Here is a 19,150-nt window from a genome sequence, read left to right on the forward strand (position 1 = left end):
GACTTACTCTGCTTGAGTCTCAAAGAAAAGATGATAAAGCATAGAGACTCTTATTTCCAGCAACACCTTTCATTACATTCTTACACAAGACATTCACAACTGGAAGCCTCCCAGAACACTGCTGAATAGGCGTTTGATATTCATGCCAAAATATAGTTCGGCACCTCTAAGTGTGTAAGTGTAGACACACAAAAATATTAGCTAAAAAAGGAAGGAACAGTTTGATTTGTGGAAGCTGGGGATATATAACAAGGATTATTTTTGTCAGTGATGGCTTAAAAGTCTCCTGGAATTCTTCAGTATACGCTTTTCAGCAACATTTGAAACCATAACGTTTTCAGTGAATTGACAGTTTTTAAAATGTCCTGCCAAATGACTGAATGGACCACTGGATCCAGTGACTGTGCGAAATGGGGAAGCCTAGAGCTCCCTTGGATTTGACAAACCCACAAAGAATTATCACCCAAATCTTCTGTATCCCACAGCTCTTAGGAGCTTTTTAGCTCATGGTTATGGTTCCACTGCACTTTCATGGCATGGTTCAGTGTCAGCGCTCTAATCAGCTCTGTGTCCAGCAGCAGCAGGCAGCAAACGAGATCCGTACCCTATGGCCACACTAGATAAACCGCCTGAATTAAACTCTTCCTGTGTTACACATTTATAGCAGTTTTTTAAACCAGATACAAACAAACGGTGTATAGCCCAATGACTGCACAAAAAGATTGGTGACTTGACCGCACCCAAAGGTGAAGCCAAAACATTTGGTTTGCCCCCTGGTGCCTGGCTGCAGTATGGGCCATGAACATTGCTCCCTCATTGTTAGCTCCATGTTTTTTCATTCAGTATTTCCCAAAGATGCTTTGTCATTTTATCACCCACATTAATTTTCAAGCTTTTTTTTTGACTCGCGATTGGTCAGGCGGATGTAGCAGCTAGATTTAAACATCAGGACTTTCGACACTTTTCGTCAGTGGCGGCTTAAAGGTCTCCTGGAATTCCAAAACTATTCAACAAACTGTTGACATTTTAAAATTAAAGTTTATAGTACGTGGTATGATTTTAACTTGGCATAAGAACAACTGCTTAACTTCCCAAATTTGAGAAAAGTTTGACTGAAGAATCTTACGCTTTCTCACCTTCAATGAGTAGGTGTCATTATGTTACTTGTGCTATTAAAAATCAGGGCATAATTGCTAAAAACAGTTTGGCCCATTCTTCCTCTACCTGCATTGGTAAGTACAGTTAATTAGAGCAAGGAAAACCTTTAGAAAAACCTTATGTTAGTGTTTAACTAAAGAAGACGAGCCTAAACCACACTGAGATGGAAGAATACCAAGCAGACAAACAAACATGGTTCTTCCTGTGATTATTTTAAATAGATAGAAATGCACTCAAGCTGTCTACCAACACAAGCCTTCTGCTCTTGATGCCTTACAAATTCAACTGCAGTTAAATGGGAAGATTTGAGAAGACCCCTCTTTCAGATTTTTGTCATAGCGCTCAATAAATCCAGGTCTGGCTTGTCTGTGTAAAAACAGTCCAAACTCTTGAGTACATCCATCACTCAGTGTCTGAGGCCTGATTGATGTTTCCACCAGCGGGATTTGTTATTGGGAGCTTTACTGCTGGCTCACAGCACTGATCCCATATTAGACGCAGACTTGTAGTACTGCACCATAAATGTATTTTTTTCCAATATTGTTTTTGGCATTGTAGCCTTTATGTGATAGTCAGCTGTGAATAGGTGGACAAAACAAAGGAAGACAGAAGGGGTATCACATCTTCAACTACTGTCTAAAAATGTTCTTCAAATAGCAAAACCTCTGAAATAAAGTTTATTGTCGTGAATGTTCAAAGTATAACGAATCGAAAACCCTTTTTTTAATACGCTACTCAAGCTATGTGGTTAGAGAAAACAGTAAGTGGTACGGTCAGTGGCTAATGGTCTAGTCTTGTTAGCGTGTAGCTAAAGGCTCGTCAGAAAAAAAGGAACGCGGCAATCAACAGCAATGTCAACAATCTTTAAAGGCTACACCACGAGAAGAAAAGTCATATGCTGTTTAATTGTCTCAGTAACACAGAGCTTTTGAGCTCTTCCAGTTTTGTGGCAACAGTTTTCTGAAAGTTTTTAATAACAATTTGTTTGAGGCAAACATGAAAACCCTAATCCTCCTAAGGTATTCATCGGTTGCTGCCACTTAGTCAGGTAACAGAATCAATCACCATTCAGGAGGAGAAGCTACTTTGCTGGAGGATGAACTTCAACACTCAATTGTCATTTGCCTGTTGTCCTGAACAACCTGCCCTTCAGTCTGAATCTGCTGTTGAAGCTAATGCAGTCCCAAAATAATGGAAGGTCCACATCTTTATCCAGCGCCTGTCTGAGGGAAATCTGGTCCATTATAGTTCTTTCCTGTCTCGTTATTTTTGTGTAAAATTAACTTCACACTTGACTCGTGTTTAAAAACAGGTAAACAAAGGTATATTGTGTGTATATAGCGAGCATGCATGCCAACCCGTCCCAATCTCTAGGCGTCTTCTATGTATTTTCCTCAAAGAGAGTCTATTTCTGCTGCTTTCAGTCTCTCTGAAAACCTGAAACATGTTCCTGGAGTTTTCTGTCAATTATTTTAGGCTTAATTAAGAGCTACTGTTCCACTGGATTAAAACATTGGACTAATTTTTAACAAAACAAATCACCTGAAGCCTGTACATCAACCACAGTCTCCTTCTCGAAAACTCCATCCTTTGAATTATTTAGCTTCAGCAGTAAAGATGAATTACTCTTCCAAATCTCAGTCTCCAAAAACGGCAACGGTCTCATTATGATTTTAATGGGCTCACTACAAGAAGAAGAGAGACGAGAAACATGATGGAGGACTGGAAGTATAGGAGGCTATTTTTACTGTCACACGTACTTAACCATTTTGGCAATAGATATTTCTTATGAGCAGGTTAGGTTCAAATAACCTATTTGAAACCTACACATAAGATGAACTATTTAAAATTGTTATTTAAAAGTATTGTTATGTCAATGAGTCAGGACACTGAGTTCACACTTTCCCTTACATGAATATAGGACGCTGAAGAAGTGTGTGGTTATATTTCATAGTGTGAGATAAAACTGACCCGACTTGTTGTGGGTCCGTATCAGGTAATCCCAACTAGTTCTGGACCTGCTTAATATCTGATAGAAACCTTCATAACATTGTAAAGTGAAACAACAGAGCAGTGTTAGTCATGAATATCTAATGCTGGTCATTCCCCAACACAACTGCCTGGTTCTTCGCTGACAGAAAGGCTACATTAACTCCTATAACCTCTCAGAATGTACAACTCGTTGAATGTTGAGGTGGGTGGGATATAATAAGACCACATCCGATTCCATTCCTGTTACACAAAAACTGTCTCAGTAAAACTATACTGTTAAAGACTGTAAAAACAAAGCCTGGACTAATGAGTCTGGATTTCTGCTGAGGCATGAAGAATTTAGCATTAAGAGTATAAATTCATGGACCCAACCTGCTTTGTTTCTCTGGTCTGGGCTGGTGGTGGTGGTGCCAAGATATGTCCAATGTTTGGACGCTCTTTGGCACTTTAATACCAAACAACCATGATTTGAAATGTTGATCCAAACGTCTCTTTATGGCCACAGTTTACCTGCTTCAATGGTTCCTTCCGGCAGGATAATGCTCCATGTCACAAAGCAAAAGTCGTCTCAAACTGGATTCAATGGCCTGTCGTAGAACAGGAGGCTGGGAACATGAAAATTCTGTGAAATTGTGAATCCGAATGGAAAGTTTCTAACATCCTGTGGGGTCCATGCCATGACGCATGTGTTTCTGTGAGGGTATGAAACATAAAATCAGTAAGAATATTGTCACGGAAATTTTTAACTGTAGCTTATTAATCCTGCGCAAAAAACGAGGATTTCTAACTATCATGTGCCACATAGACAATTTGTTGAAAGTCAGAAGTGCTACTCAGCTACTGTTCATTTAAAAAAGTCCTGACAATGTGATTTCCCCCTGCCAACAGTTTAATATCACTTACCAGTTGCTTATTTACGACCTGTATCCCCGTCTGTGTTCTTAGCTTAATTACTTCAGGGTTATGTGTAATCACTGATGGAGGGGCTGCAGACAGAGGAGAGAGATGAAGTGAGAGAAAATGAAGGTGAGAAAAAAAAATGTGAGGGAATAGAAGTGAGGGGTGAAATCTAGGTGAGTGATGAACAAGAGCGAGAGCTGTGTAAAGGACACGGGGGTGAAAAGACAATTAGATTTTGATGACGAGAAGAAGAAAAAAACAAGATGGGAGGGGACAAGTGAAGAGTTATTGTAAAGCTTCTGAAGTGTAATGACATTGATCAGTACAAACAGAATCATAGTCAGCTCAAGGATTTTAAGATGCTGTGGGTTTGAGACTCTACAGCTGATGAAGTAACATGTAGTAACCTCCTGCTTGATAATATTTTCCTCTGGTGATTTTTTGGGGGTTATTTACATATGAGGATTCACCATTAAACGAAGTGCAAAGTTAAGAGGTTCTATCTCCCCTTTAAATGAATGGGACTCTGCCCACTATATGACCAGTAATGCTGACTTTGCACCCTTCGTTATCAATCATCTAGACAGTATTATATCTTTTATTTGTGTCATCCTAAGAGTTGCACCTGATAATTAAAGCAGCATTTAATGTTTGATTGATAGATTATTTCACCTATATGTATTACAACCAGCTCTGGATGAACACTAATCTTAAGATTCATATTTTCCGACCATTCAGTGAATAACCCCATCTCCCGGAAGTAACATTTATATACAATTAATTTGCAATAGCAGTTGTGTTTAGAGGACACATATTACCAACTGGTTTACATATGTGAGTTTAAAAATACATTGAAAAAGTACACAATATACACAGTTCCAAGTTTTTGTTTTCTACCAAGATATCTGATCTTATAGTACATTAGCCACTTGAAGTAACTACATTATTATTACACCTCATGTAAGCATTCGGTTAAAGCTAGGGAGAGATTGTGGTAATTTCCATTTAACAAACTTGACCCTGGATGTGAGCTCGGGTTTCTGGTGTGACAGTCGCCATCCAGCCCAACCACCTCCTGCCTCCTCCGCTGCTGTTAATTAATGCAACGCTCAATTTATTCATTAAAAAACAAACAAACACAAACACTCAAACATGTGAGTGTGGCATGTGAAAAGCGCTGCCACCACAACATAATTAGAAAACGCTTTGGTGGTGCATTGAGATCATTTCTAGGTGACAGAGTGGCAGAGAAAGTTTCCTGTTCAGGCAGGACTTCCTGCTGTACACTGGCTTCACTGGTGTCTACAGCAATGCACATGGCTGTGTACCTCTGCTGCTGAAGCAGCTTGGACCACCAGACTCCAGCAATAAGCCAGCGGCGCTTCATTCCGCCAAAGCAATAAGCTAAACACATCTCCCCTCGGAGGCTTGGGCCTTAAAACCAATAAACCGAGAGAAAAGCATAATGAAATGGGCGATTTAGGGAGAGCATAAGCCAGCGTCCACAATCAATATAGAGGAGAGAAGCTTTTTTCTCCTGACTTAAGTATTTGCAGTCTGGGACTCTAAACTTCTGGAAGAGCCTGCCCAGGGAAAAACAAATAGCTAGAAGTGCACCTTCGTTCATAAGTGCACCTTGTTTTTCTTTTTTTTTTCTTTTAAAAGGTAACGTCAGTTCTGTTATTTTTTTTAATTTTGTCTCAATCTCTGCTGCATCGGGGGTCATTTCTGCTTCTGCGCTCAACTCCCCGGGGATCATTTGTCAGTCAAACACTGTGACTACTCCTCGTGTCGTCTTTTCATTTGGACTGTCTGGCAATGCAGTTTCTGGTTGAGTCATTTCTGGTTTATTCTTAAAGCACTTCACTCGAGTTTCTCGAAGGACTGAAAGTTAAATCATCATTGAAGAAAAATTTAAAAAAAGCACAACCCAACCTGAGACGTAGGACTTAAAGAAAGAAAAAAATAGTGATAAATACATGTGATTTTAAAGGGCAGAAGTGTTTTCTGTACTTATTTTATTGCCCTAGATTTGTCTCACATCGCTTCATCTTCTTTTAAAAAGGTTCAGTAATTACCCCAAGTGCGTTGTAGGGCTTCCCCCTGAAAGTTGTTCGAGAGCCCTCAGTCGACTGAGATACTTCAAGTCGAGGATAGTTTTCTTTTAATTATTTATTTTTCAGTCAGTGTGCAGTGTGGGACACTTCTGTCCTCAGAAGTACAGCGTGAGCACTTCTCGCTTTCTTGCTGTTCTCCGGGGTAAAATCATTCCACTCCGTCAAGTCGGCCTGTTCACTTAGTGAAGATGTGTGACGGGGTACAGGCAGCTGCGGACCTGGACCCAGGGTGGGTCTGAGTGAGACGCAGGCCGCTGCCTGGAGGAAGGGAGGCCTTTACTGTTCATAAAATTATCTCCTGCGCAGAAGTTGTGGAGAAAAAAGTAAAACTGTTTCACATTTCTGAGTCGTTACTAGCATAGTTAACTCGCATTAGCCCGAAGGTCTAAGGTGGCTTTCTTTACTACGTTATGTGGGCGCTGCCGTCATCCTGAGCATCCCGCCAAACCCTGTTCAAAAACCTGGCAGCTCAATAAAGCGTCACATGATTGTCTATATTAAAATGGAATTGACAAATTGCCATAAATTCAACAGCTGAATCTGGTGGGAGGAAATTGTGGATTATTTTAGGACTATTTTCAGCGGCAGATTAATCCATGGGTGACGCTCTAGTGAGTATTTCTGCTGCATAGTTTATGTGGGATTGAGACAAATATACTACAGTATATTTGTGTGTTTTCATGGTAATAAGTCCTAAGATATTGTATATAAGACTTTAGCAACACAAATCTTATCTTTTGGGATAAATTCATTTTGTGTTTTTATCTTTTCATGTGTGAGAAAAATGGATATCCCCGTCGTGTCCTACCTATGATACAAATCAAACAATCATCTGATAAAATACAATAGATAGTTAAACTACTCAAGAAGTTTCAAAGTAGATTAAAAAAACATTAAAAGCATTTTAAACGTGTAATTTATCACAATGCATTTGAAATAGTATTAAAAATAAAATGCTCTTGTTAAAAGTATAATAAAAAATTGAAAAGCGGCATTCTAACATAAGGAGCTCTCTTCAATTTAACAACATTTTGCTTATTACACTTCTGCAAGTTGACTAAATTAGACAGCAAAATCTTTGCTTCTAAAACACAGTGTTTTGTCTTTGTATTCATTTACATTCATTTTTAAATCACCCACACAAAACGAAACACGTTGAATGAATTTTACAGTGGAGGAACATCAGCTCTAACACACATGCAAACAAAACGTAATGAAGCGGAGAGATGAGGCTTCAAGATTGAGCAACACTCGCAAAAAGAATCAACCAGCCTGTCTGAAAGAGAGCAAACGCACAGACACACAGCTGAACTGAGGATGACCCACTCAGTCAGAAAAGACATGTTCAGCCGCACAAACACGATTAGACAGTGAGACAGCGACGGTGTAATGATGCAGAAAGACCAAGAGGGATCTGTAGTTCCCAACGGCAGGTTTCTCTCTTATTTACTGTTCAGGCTAAAGTAGAAGAAAAAAACATCAGCAAGTGTGCAGTCGCTTTACCAACACACTGACTGAATGGGAAGATATTTGAATTGTCAAGTTGTTAAGTCAAATATATTCATATATTACTTTAAAAACAACAGTAGTTGAGACAAAGTGTTTTACAATCAAGGCAAAGGAAAGGAACACAAGTAGAAGATGATTTAAAAAAGGAAATAATACATAAATACAATCAAATGATGAAAAGCATTAACTAGCTAGCCTGCGTTTCCCATATATATATATATCATTTTCAGTGTTAACATGTTTAAGTATCATACCTACTGAAATACTTAAATGTTGAAGTATCAAATTTTAATCTGAATATTAGTGGATTGACTAAATTATCAGTTAGACTAAACTTACCACACCTTAGCGTAAGGCTAAACTTTGACCTCAATGCCGTGACCTTGACCTTTGACTGATTTGTGAAATGTAAAAAGAACCAAATCAACAGTGCAGGTTCTGACCCCTAACACCAACCAGTTTGCCAAATTTAATCCAGACTGGATCAAAACTGCCCAACACCAAAGATTACAATACACCCGCCCGATACCACATACAGTTGACGTATTAAAGTGTTACTGGGAGTGATGAAGTAAAAATAAAAATTCTGTAGATAGAATGACGAGTGAAAAAACATCTAGTTGGACTTCATGTCTTCAGGAATGATGCCTGTGCTGTCTCTCTAACGGCCTGTCAATAATTAATGGGGCTGTTTCCTGGTTCAACACCTCTGTGGTTAGTGGTGGTTGGGGAAACATTTTGGTTGTGGTCCAAAGAAACCAATGCTGTCTGAAATACAGTAAGTCCCAGACTTTGACATAATCAATGCCTTTTGCTTCCTCTGTTTTAGCTCACTTGTGCATGCAGTGTGTCGCACCCTGGAATTGAAGCTTCACACTGGAAAGGCTGTTGCGTCTTCCGTAGGAGATAATAAACCATAACCTCGCTGTTTGCGTCACTTTACAACTTCCCGACATTGTAAACCTTCATGCTGCCTCATGTTTAAATGTCATATTTACTGTAACTTTGACATTCAAGATGCTCTGCAGAAAGATGCCTCGAAATAGAAGTCGTTTTTGAGTGTATGTGCTTGTTTTTCCCATGTGCACCTGCTTGTTTTTACATGTCCCTTTCCTATCTGAAGATTCACACTTGATTTAATATACCGTACACACAGCAGGACTGCCAGCATGTATTTTAAAGTGTGTGTGTGTCCGCGCTTGCGTGTGTTTGTTCTACTGCAGCACTGTGTCATCACTGTGGATGAGAGACAGACAGACAGACAGACAGAGAGCGAGACAGGAGGAGGAGACGCAGAGGTGAGCAGAGAGACGGAGCCTAATAGATGGAGAGGGGAGAAGAGACAGTCAGATGAAATGAGAGAGAGAGAGAAAAGGCGTCAGGGAGGGGGAGAGATGGGATGACATCACAGTAGATCGCTGAGGTAACGTCTGTAGCACAGAACCTGAACACAGAGCAGAAAGACAGTCACGTTAAAATGAAAACTTCTCAAAATGGGGTTAATAAACCAACAAGTGATTGGTGCATGCACATGCATTAACATATCTAGAATGGCTTCTTATCAGCTGACGGTGTTCCTCTCTTCACCTGTGGATAGAAAACGGAGTCATATTCTTTATTAATAAGCATGAATGAGCTGTACACTTATTCAACTGGTAGTCTTGCTTCTTTCCAGAATAAATCAAGCTCACACCCTGAGTTGCTTGGTGAAATACGTCAAGTAGCGAAACAAACCTTGAGTTCATGAATCACTGCTTTGAATTTCATCCACTCCATTTCTGCTATTCACATGCAACCTGCCCCTTAATTCTGTGAAAGACTGCGACTGTGTCAGGATGGAAGAGCATCTAAAACCACACCGACACCCTGGGTGATGCCACACCTAGCATCGGTCCGGAACACAATGATGTCATTTGAACTCAGGTGACACCGACACAGCTTGGGGAAAAAGAAAAGACACTGTCAGTCCATGAACAAGAGAAGTGCTCTGTTGCATGTAAATGTGACTTCAAACCAAAAGCAAAAGAGGGTTCATGGGTAAAAGGAGCCAGATGTTGACATCCGTCATTTTAGTGCCTCATCTATGCTTTTTACTTCTGTTCAGACCCTCAGTGTTTAACTGGAGGAGACGGGTGTTCTCCTGCCGCCATCTGCTGGCTATAGCCTGTAATTAGCCAAAAAACTATTACAAAAAGACATGCACTGATAAAATGACGAGCCTGCTGTGGAATACGTACATTTTTGCCATTAAAAAAAAACTTTAAGACTGCTGTTAGAAAATAAATGACACGCTTCAACGGACCTGTTGTTCCACTGTGTGTGTGTGTGTGTGTGTGTGTGTGTGTGTGTGTGTGTGTGTGTGTGTGTGTGTGTGTGTGTGTGTGTGTGTGTGTGTGTGTGTGTGTGTGTGTGTGTGTGTGTGTGTGTGTGTGTGTGTGTGTGTGTGTGTGTGTGTGTGTGTGTGTGTGTGTGTGTGTGTGTGTGTGTGTGTGTGTGTGTGTGTGTGGTAACGTGGTCATCGTCTCCAGTGAACACAGATGCTGATCCACAAAGCAAAAAAAATCAATCTAAAGGACTGTACAAGAGGGTCCACAGTGAATTATTATGTTTATGTCAATTCCAGTGTTCAGGGTGGTGGTTGTTGTCTGGGTTTGATCCAGCCACTTTATTTTAGTTTGTTCAGAGGCTCCAGCTGCGTTTGATTTGTCAGTAAAAGGCCGTCAGCCTTGTGAAATGTTTTGGTATCAAGTATGTTACACATTATGTTGGATGAAAAAAAAAACAACAACAACCAACAAAGGATGTGTTTGTGCATCGTAAGTTGTTTAATTAGTGGAACTTAGGAGATGTTTTTCTCCGAGCACAGTGTCTCCTTCCTTTAACCGCCGCCCTTTTTGACAATTTGAGCATTAAATTTATATTTTGGTGAGTAGACGTGACACAAATCAAGTTTGATTAGCTTACATTTTGAGCATTTAGTCATTTCAGTCTTCCGAGCAGACAATATCAACTGATGACGACCATGGGATGTGGCTGAAAGCTTTAGGAAAATCTAGTGCCGTGAGTGGAACTGCAACTAGATACATTTTGTCAAACTACTGAGCTTTTGACCCTAGAACATGCTCCAGTTAAAAGTACATGTTCAATCCGCAGTTTATATTGTTTTGTTTTTATGAGCGGCACCGTGGTGCAGTGGTTGGCACTGTCCCCTCACAGCAACAAGGTTCTTGGTTCAAATTCCAGTTTTGAAGCAGGGCCTTCCGTGTTGGGTTTTGCATGTTCTCCCCATTTACTGGCTGAGAACATCTGGTAGGTGTTGAAGCAGCATTATGTTCCTTGAGTCAGAATTACTTTATAATCAACTTTCTGTTGTGTGTACACAATTTCTGCCCCCCCCCCCCCAAAAAAAAATTCACAAACCACACAGACTAAAGGGTAGATCTAGGCTCTCTAGCAGTAATTATATGCTACTGTCTGTCTCTGAAGACTAAAAAACTAAATAACAGAAAATGCTGTTTCCGTAGCCTTTAGTACTTTGTTCCCAGCGCACATATCATTTTCACGTCTCTGCAGTGACCCCTCCAAAAAGGGAGAGGAAGGTGGCAAGAAAGAAAAGAGGAAACGATTTCCGACCTTAACATGTGTTCACTTAATCGCTGTTTTTCAGTGTATGTGTGAAGCACCTGCTACATAGCGCCCGGGGATTTCCCTCCAGCAGGATGTTTAGAGCTGAGAACAGGAGGTTAAACTCCCTCACTGCCTCCTTCTCTCCACCTCCCTCGACCATTTTCTCCATTTCCTTCTCTCCCCTCTCTCTTTATTGTGCTCCCCGTCTTACATCCCATTTGCCATGTCGACAATATCTGACCTCTGACACTTTGAACACAACAATCCCAACATTGTTTTCACGTTGCAGCTTGGACTAACTCAGTGTCATACACAGTTTTCTGAAGCCTTTTGAGATTGTAACCGTCACTGGAGGTTTGATATATAAATAAACCTTTCGGTGCCGTCAAAGTTCATTCCTTCCATCCAGCTGCAGATGACGCAATCATCATGCTCTGTTTGGTTTGGGTGGAAAGTAAAGAGCAGCTCTCCGTCATTATTGGGTTGTCACACCCTGGAAGATGCTTTTGTGTGTTTGGGGACCATTTTAGATTTTTCGGTTAGAATTTGATCAAAAGTCATTTTGACTGTGATGAAGACATACTATGTTGAAACATTGGGGCTGTGTCAGTTCTTCTCTTCCCCATGAGGGTTAATGTCTGTGGGTTGATATTGATGGACAGAATTCCAAGATGCAGCCTGGGTGAGGGGAGGGTCGGGTTTTGGAACCTCAGAATTCCTCTTTACAGATGACATGGTTCTGTTCACTTGGCTGCAAACTGCGGCAGTACTGTACACCTCCAGTGTACAGTACTGCCGCAGTTTGCAGCCAAGTGTGAAATGGTCAAGATGAGATGTCAGCACGTCAAAGTCTGAGGCGATGGTTCTTCGCCGGAAAACAGTGGATGGCTCTGTCGAGTGTTTGGGGAGAGTTGCTGCCCCAAGTGAATTGGTTTAAGTATCTCGGGGTCTGGTTCACGAGTGAGGGGAGGATGTAGTGGGAGATGGACAGGTGGATCAGTTCGGCATCAGCAGTAATGCAGGTCTTATACTGGACCCTTGTGGTGAAGAGGGAGCTGAGCTGGAAGTCAAAGATTTCGATCTGGGTTTCGACCCTCACCTATGTCAGGAGATGTGGGTAGTGAAAGAAAGAAAGAATGAGATTGCGGGTTGAGATACAAGTGGCCGAAAGGAGCTTTCTCCGTAGGATGGCCTGGCTCAGCCTTAGCGATGGGGTGAGGAGTTCAGACATCCGGAGGGAGCTCGGAGTAGAGCCGTTGCTTCTTCGTGGTTCAGGCCCAAGATGGACCCAGAAGTCACTGGTGATTATATGTCCTATCTGACCTGGGAAAGCCTTGTGATCCAGCAGGAGGAGCAGGGCTGCATTGCTGGGGAGGGGGAAGTCTGAAAAACCCTGCTTGGTTGGTTTTACAAGAACTGGTGAAAGTCCAAGAAGAAGGTTTTCACCAAATATCCTGATTCATCTCCACATTGCAGGATGATGCACAGAGAAACCATTTTCACCTGTTTGAGTATAATATAATTTTTTTTGAATTTAATTATAATTTGTCTTATACTTTGGTTCATTTCTAGAGTTTCAGCAAAACTAAATTATATTTCCAACAGCCTCAGTGGCACTTGGAGCTTCATGCTAATTGGGGAACCTAATTATGCTAATAAACATTTCTCGCCAATGTTATTATGTCTTTTTAGCTTCAGAACACATGTAGTACTTAGCAGTATCTGTTTGAAAAAGCTGATTGGATACTCTATGGAGCTGTATCTCGTTCTCGAGGATAAAGAATAAAATCTTGGCCAATTGTGACTGTATAATATATCAATTTGTGTCCCATCTGACAATCACACAGTGATTGAAATATGTTTAGGATATTATTGTTCTATTTCAGCGAACAAAAACAACACTGACAAAAATTGTTGCTTTTTAAAAAAAAATTAAACTTCATTACAGCCACAAGAGACCTAAATGAGCCCATCACATTGTCTCATATCCTGTACCGTGTCAAAACAACCTGCTGCCAAGACTCCAGGTCACACGCTGTGGTCGAGTGGATCTCTTGGCTTCAGTAAAGTAGCAATAAAAACCTGGATCTTGCTAGAAGCCCTTATGGCTTCTAACGCAGGGCTGCAGATGGGACCAAACCTGAGCAAAATACTAGTTTATTTAACCTTAAATGCTTAGACTTTATTCCTCACTGCCCGCTCTCCAAACCAAACAGTGTTTAAGTTCGTCTGGTCTGGAGAAGTGAAACGTGCTGAACGTTGGGACTGAAAACATCTCAGCCACTGCAGAGGATCTACAAACTAAAGACAGACTCCAGTGTCTCACTGTGTCATACTTTACTTTTAAATTTAGGGATTCCTCACTACGGGAAAAAAAATCTATTACTGTCTACTTTTACTCGGTAACATTTTTTCAATTGGCTTTTGTCACTAACGGATTGTGACAGTCACATAAAACGGTGTTATTTATATTCATGGTCAGTTGGGTAGTTGTACTGTAATGTGCAGATGTATTAGCAGAAAAAGATGATGTCCTTACCACACTTCCACACTTCTACGAAGGACCACACAGAGTTTATGTGACAGATATGACAGTTTCGACTTTTTGTTCAGGCCGAGGAATATGGTAATTTTTCTTCATATGTTCCTAAAACCTCAGGACCATGCATTACTCCAGCATGCAGCCACAACGCCAAAGTTCAAATATACTACCACTGTTGATGTTCTAAGACCACACCTTAAATCTTTTGGAAGGCGAACAAAACATAATAAAGTTTGATTTAATTTTATTCTTGCCTGGACAAGGGTTCTTCTAAATCTCCTTTGGACCATTACTAGAAATTGGAGTTCCCAGATTAATGAAATCCTGTCAGCAGAGGCAGCTGCTCAGGTTTTATCCTCACAGGAAGTCAATGAGTAATTGATAGCAGGTGCAGCTCGGTGGCTCAGTGGAGTTAACCCATTGTTCTGGGCTCAAGTCTGACTTGTCTTTCCTGACTGAAAACAAATGACAAAGACAAAAATTGACAAATGGCTTTAAGATGTTCACCACCTCAACATGAAGTTTATTTCTTTAGAACTAAAAACCAGGTAATGACTTTAGTTTTCAATTTTTGGGTCAGTGGGGACTGATGCCACGGTTTGAGTTAGACCAGTGGTTTTCCAGGCCACACAAGGGACTCTCACAAAAATTGAGGTCACAAATTTCAGTTCCATGTCCATGAAGATAACATCCTGTCATGCTGTTTGATTAGTTCAATTCGTCTGGGCTGACTTCACCACAGATAGTCAGACACGGGCCTGTCCATCTCAGAGAGTCATCATAGATTATATCTATAGTCACTATAGATTGTTAGATAAGTTAGATTTTTGAAAAAAAAAAAAAAAAAAAAAAGCACACATGGTTCAAACAACTGCTGCTATTGATCATGAGAGTGAGCAGAGCATCCAGTCGAAACACCTGATGGGATGTTTGAATGCAGCTGCTGTTTGGTTCTGGTTTGGTCTCCGCTGTATTGCTGGGTCAGCCGTAACAGCTTATTGCTGCTGATCTGGAGCCAAGAGAAGCAGCCGACCACACGATCAGAACCACGACTCGTCCCTGGAGACACAACAACCACGGCAGCTCCATCAAGCTCCCAGAGCCTGCCAGGTTCCTGGGTTTAGTTTAGTTTTTTTTTTACTACTCAGATTGATGCAAATCTAACTGTACACACACTGTTTCCAATACAAATGGAAAAAAAACTTTGATATTTCAAATCAACCTGAGGCTTATCTCTCCACTGTCTTTCTTCTGGGAGGAAGAGACGCAGCCAAGGCTGAGATTACAGCAGAATTTATGTCCAGCTAATGCATCGAGTGTGTGTTTGTGTGTGATACCTTGACCTTAACCATGACTCCTCCTCTGCTGTTGATCACACATTGACCTGACGTCAACGCTGTTTACTACTGCTTCCTCCCAGTGTGTGTGTGTGTGTGTGTGTGTGTGTGTGTGTGTGTGTGTGTGTGTGTGTGTGTGTGTGTGTGTGTGTGTGTGTGTGTGTGTGTGCGTGTGCGTGCGAGAGACACCTTGTCGGGACATCACAGCACAGAGAAAAACAGGAAAAGGACATATTCAAAAGGACATTAGTGCTGCTTGAAGAAAAATGAGGAAAGATATGAAACTTGCAGTGTTGTATCTTTGTTCCATCAGCCTGTTTCTTCAGATTTCTCAAATGGATAGCAGATTCAGATCCAGCAGGACGGGCCATGGTTGTCCTCGCCTCAGACCTGCTGATACGAGGTTCAGTCGGGGTTTGAGGGTTTTGAACCTCAAAGACTTTGTGCTTGGAAGGTTGCTGGTTTGAATCCTTACACCGTCTGGGAAAGAGCGTATAGGTGCAGGAGCTGCCAATGACTCAGCAGGTGTTGAACTATGATGATCCAAAAATATCATGTTTCAGGAATCTGAAATCTAGCATTAGCTAAATACGACACATGGTATTCTTTAAAACTTTGCTTTGTCCTTTGGTCCACATGCAAACGGGATTCGAGGTCACTGAAAATAGAATGAAATGTGTGAGATTTACATCAAGAGGGGAAGTGGTGAATAAAATATTCCCAGTGGTTACTGATCATTGAACTCACTGTTCTGAAGTGGATTTTAAACATTCCTGACATTTCAGGATCGTGGTCGTCAAACACATTGGGCACTGAGCAGGACAGAGCCAGGAGAAAATGGAGAGGTTTGGAAACACTGCTGGAGCAGATTTAGTTTGAAAACTCCAGGGAAGCATTGTAGTACGGACAAGCAGAAACTGAGACGTGTGGAAACAATGGTGTGCCGTCACCCGTATTCGCTTCCTGATTGGTTCTTATCAGTCACGGCCATAGACTGTATTTAAAAATAGACGTAGTCACCGCGTCCGGATTAAATCAAGCCAATGCGGAAGTGTCTGAACCCTCTATTCTCTGGAATCACCAGCAGAGGGCGACTCCACCGGTTGTCAGTTTCTATGGAAGTATATGAAGAAAATGACTCTTCTCCTCACCTGATTCATAAGTCCGGTTGATTTATGTTTTCAGGTTGCCTTAGCATGGATTGTTAGCTCTGTAACAGATGGTAATTGGTTAAATACGGATGGTAATGTGCAAGGGAATTTGGATTTCCCCCAAACAGATTTTGAACATGGCAGTTTTCTCAGTATCAGAAGACGAGTGTCGACTGCAACACATCACACAGAGGCAGAAAGACGGAGGCAGCAGAAAATGACAGAGTGAGAGCTCCATGGACAGACAGAGAGAGAGCGAGAGAGAGAGAGAGAGGTGCCCCTGTGTCCCTGGTCACACCAGTGGGTAACCACACAATTCATCCCATGGCTCCAGACACACACACATACACTAACACACATACACGCCACGGCCAATGATATGTTGGGAAACGTAGTGAGGGGGAAACCTGAGAAGGGGAGAACTCAGCGAAACAGAAAAACAATAACAAGAACGACCAAAAAAGTCGCTCTGTCTCTGAAAGGCAGAGATGGAGAAGCAGGAAAAAAAACAACAGAGTCACTATGTCTCTGTGTCTCTTTACTCACCTGAAAGTGGAATAACAGTTCTGGCTGAAACTCAACCTGGTACTCAAGTAAGTCAGTTTTGGGTTTAATTGCGATTAGCAACCAAGTTAATTATCCATGAGCCTGAGGAACAATCAAATTATCTTTTCAAAATAATTTAAATGATCATTTTCAAGTGAAATATTTGTTCATTAGTGGCAAAGTTGCAGATGGCAACCAACAAAAAAACCCTCCCGTTCCGAACATGTCGGAGAATCTACGATGGCCTTCAGGTAACGAAAAAAAAGAGAGAAAGTCCCTCTGGAGAGTGAGTGTTTGTTTTAGTTCGTTCTGGGTAGAAACATGGTGGTGCAACATGGCGGACTCCGTGGAGGAGGACCACCCCGATGTACATGTTAATTTGTTCATCCTCTAAACTAACGAAACCACAATGGTTCTTGTTTTTGTGCGATTATACACCAATGAAATGGAATTTTGAATATTAATTTCCATTTCTGCCAAAAGATCCCACTGAAGAAGGTGACATCATGGGATTAAATTTAAATTGCCACCTTTGAGACAATTCTCGTACATTTACTGTGTATGTAATGGGGGCGGCTGTGGAGACAGAGCGGGTCGTCCACTAACCAGATGGTCAATGGTTCGATCCCCGGTACTGAAGTGCGTGTCATTTAATGAGTATGTCATTTAATGCTGTTTTGGTTCAGGTTATGATTGGGGGAGGGCTAAGGGTTATTCTAAACCCTCTTATGCTCTCTCCTTTGCACCTCCCTCGTTCTTTTCCCCTTTTTAATTTTTTTTGCTGTCACCATTAATTTCCGTTTTCTTTCTTCCTCTCCTTCCCCCTTTCTCTTCTCTTCATCTACAGTTTGTCTCCATCACTTTCCCTCCCTCCCTCTCTTTTGTCTTTTTCCTTTCAGTTTCCCACACTGCTTTCCTCTCTGTCTGCTGGAAGCCATGTGCGATCCTTACTACGGCGTCATGCTGGGTCACCACGCCGCACGCACACACACACACACACACACACACACTCGCTCGCTCACACTCCCACGCGGCGTCAGTGCCTGTTATAGTGACATCGCCGTGGACAAAACCAACAACAGACAAATATATAAAAATGGGCTGAAATTCTGTGTAATTTGAGCAGATTTCCACATCAGCACTGCTCTCTGGAACCCGGTGTTTAGACATGCATGTAGGTTGAGGAAAACCAGGGCAGCCAAAAAGATAAATGGACTGAATTATAACAGAAAGTTTTGGAGCCGTCCTTCCCCAAATAGCATGGGCACATTTGTCACCGGTTTAAAAATAGACGTTTGAGACCACGAAGCGCCAGCAGTCTCTAAAAGTGTCCTCATCTGTTCTCACACAGGCTGTCGTCTTTCATTTGGGTCTCGTTTGCTGTTCATTCCTTTTTTCTTTTTGACATTTTAAACTGTTTCTTATCTTAAATGATTTTGGCTCTTTAGAAATGACATAACAAGTGGAAGTGAAGAAAAGAGCAAGTTAAAGATAAATCGGAGCAGGTGGATTTTTGCGGCAGTAAAATAAAATAACGGATCAGTTAAACATTATAGATTATAAGAAATCATGAACAGTTTTTAAACAGCATACATTTAAAACTAAATTTTGAAGAATAATCCTCCAATTAAACATTTTCTTTAAAATGATGTCTCGTGAATCACGGTGTGTTTTACTAAAACAAAAAACCCAACCTTTAGCAAAATGTTTAAACCCTGATGTAAACCCAGTAGTTTCAAATATTTCCAGACGCTTTGTATCTTTTAGCCGTCTGACATTTTTTCATCTTTTCTCTCTTATCTTTTATATTTTTTTAAAACCTTGTAGAGGTTTCCCTTTTTGTCTTTATTCTTCCTCTTCCTTCACTATTAACATTTTGTTTTCATGCCAGAGTTAATGTGTTTTATATCTTTCTCAGTGTCTCATCTTTTCCAACACATAGCTCCGTTATTTTTCATATTTTTAGTTCGTCACATTCTGTCACACATTTACAAAAACAAACTTTACAGAGAGAGGTCAAAAAAGAAACTCTAAAAAAAAAGCACACTTGAACAGTTTGAGACAAAGGACTAGACTACAGAATCGAAATGCAATTTTTCTCTGAATTGCTGCTGACTCCGATTCTGGCTTCCTGATTGGCTGGTTCGACAGTTTCCACGGTGATAAATGGGTTCCACCAGTCAAGGTTAGTGGTTGGGCCTGCCCGGGATCTGAACCCGCAAACCACAAGCTCTTCAAAGCCAAGGCCACCAAATCGGCATACCGCAGAGT

The 19,150-nt window shown here is 41.1% G+C and overlaps 1 protein-coding gene across 4 annotated transcripts in view; it reads left to right on the forward strand.

The window, feature by feature from the left end:
• Positions 1-19,150, forward strand: part of tcea2 (transcription elongation factor A (SII), 2) — a 111,068-nt gene that overhangs the window by 9,182 nt on the left and 82,736 nt on the right. The window contains exon 3 of one of the 4 annotated variants that reach the window (XM_047331366.1): positions 8,900-8,974. The exons of the other annotated variants lie outside the window; for them this stretch is intronic. The gene's annotated coding sequence lies outside the window, so the exon portion shown is untranslated. The remainder of the gene's footprint in view (positions 1-8,899; positions 8,975-19,150) is intronic. 4 annotated transcript variants of the gene reach the window in all.

Source organism: Scophthalmus maximus, chromosome 3 (assembly GCF_022379125.1).
Source record: "Scophthalmus maximus strain ysfricsl-2021 chromosome 3, ASM2237912v1, whole genome shotgun sequence".
Lineage (NCBI taxonomy): Eukaryota > Metazoa > Chordata > Actinopteri > Pleuronectiformes > Scophthalmidae > Scophthalmus > Scophthalmus maximus.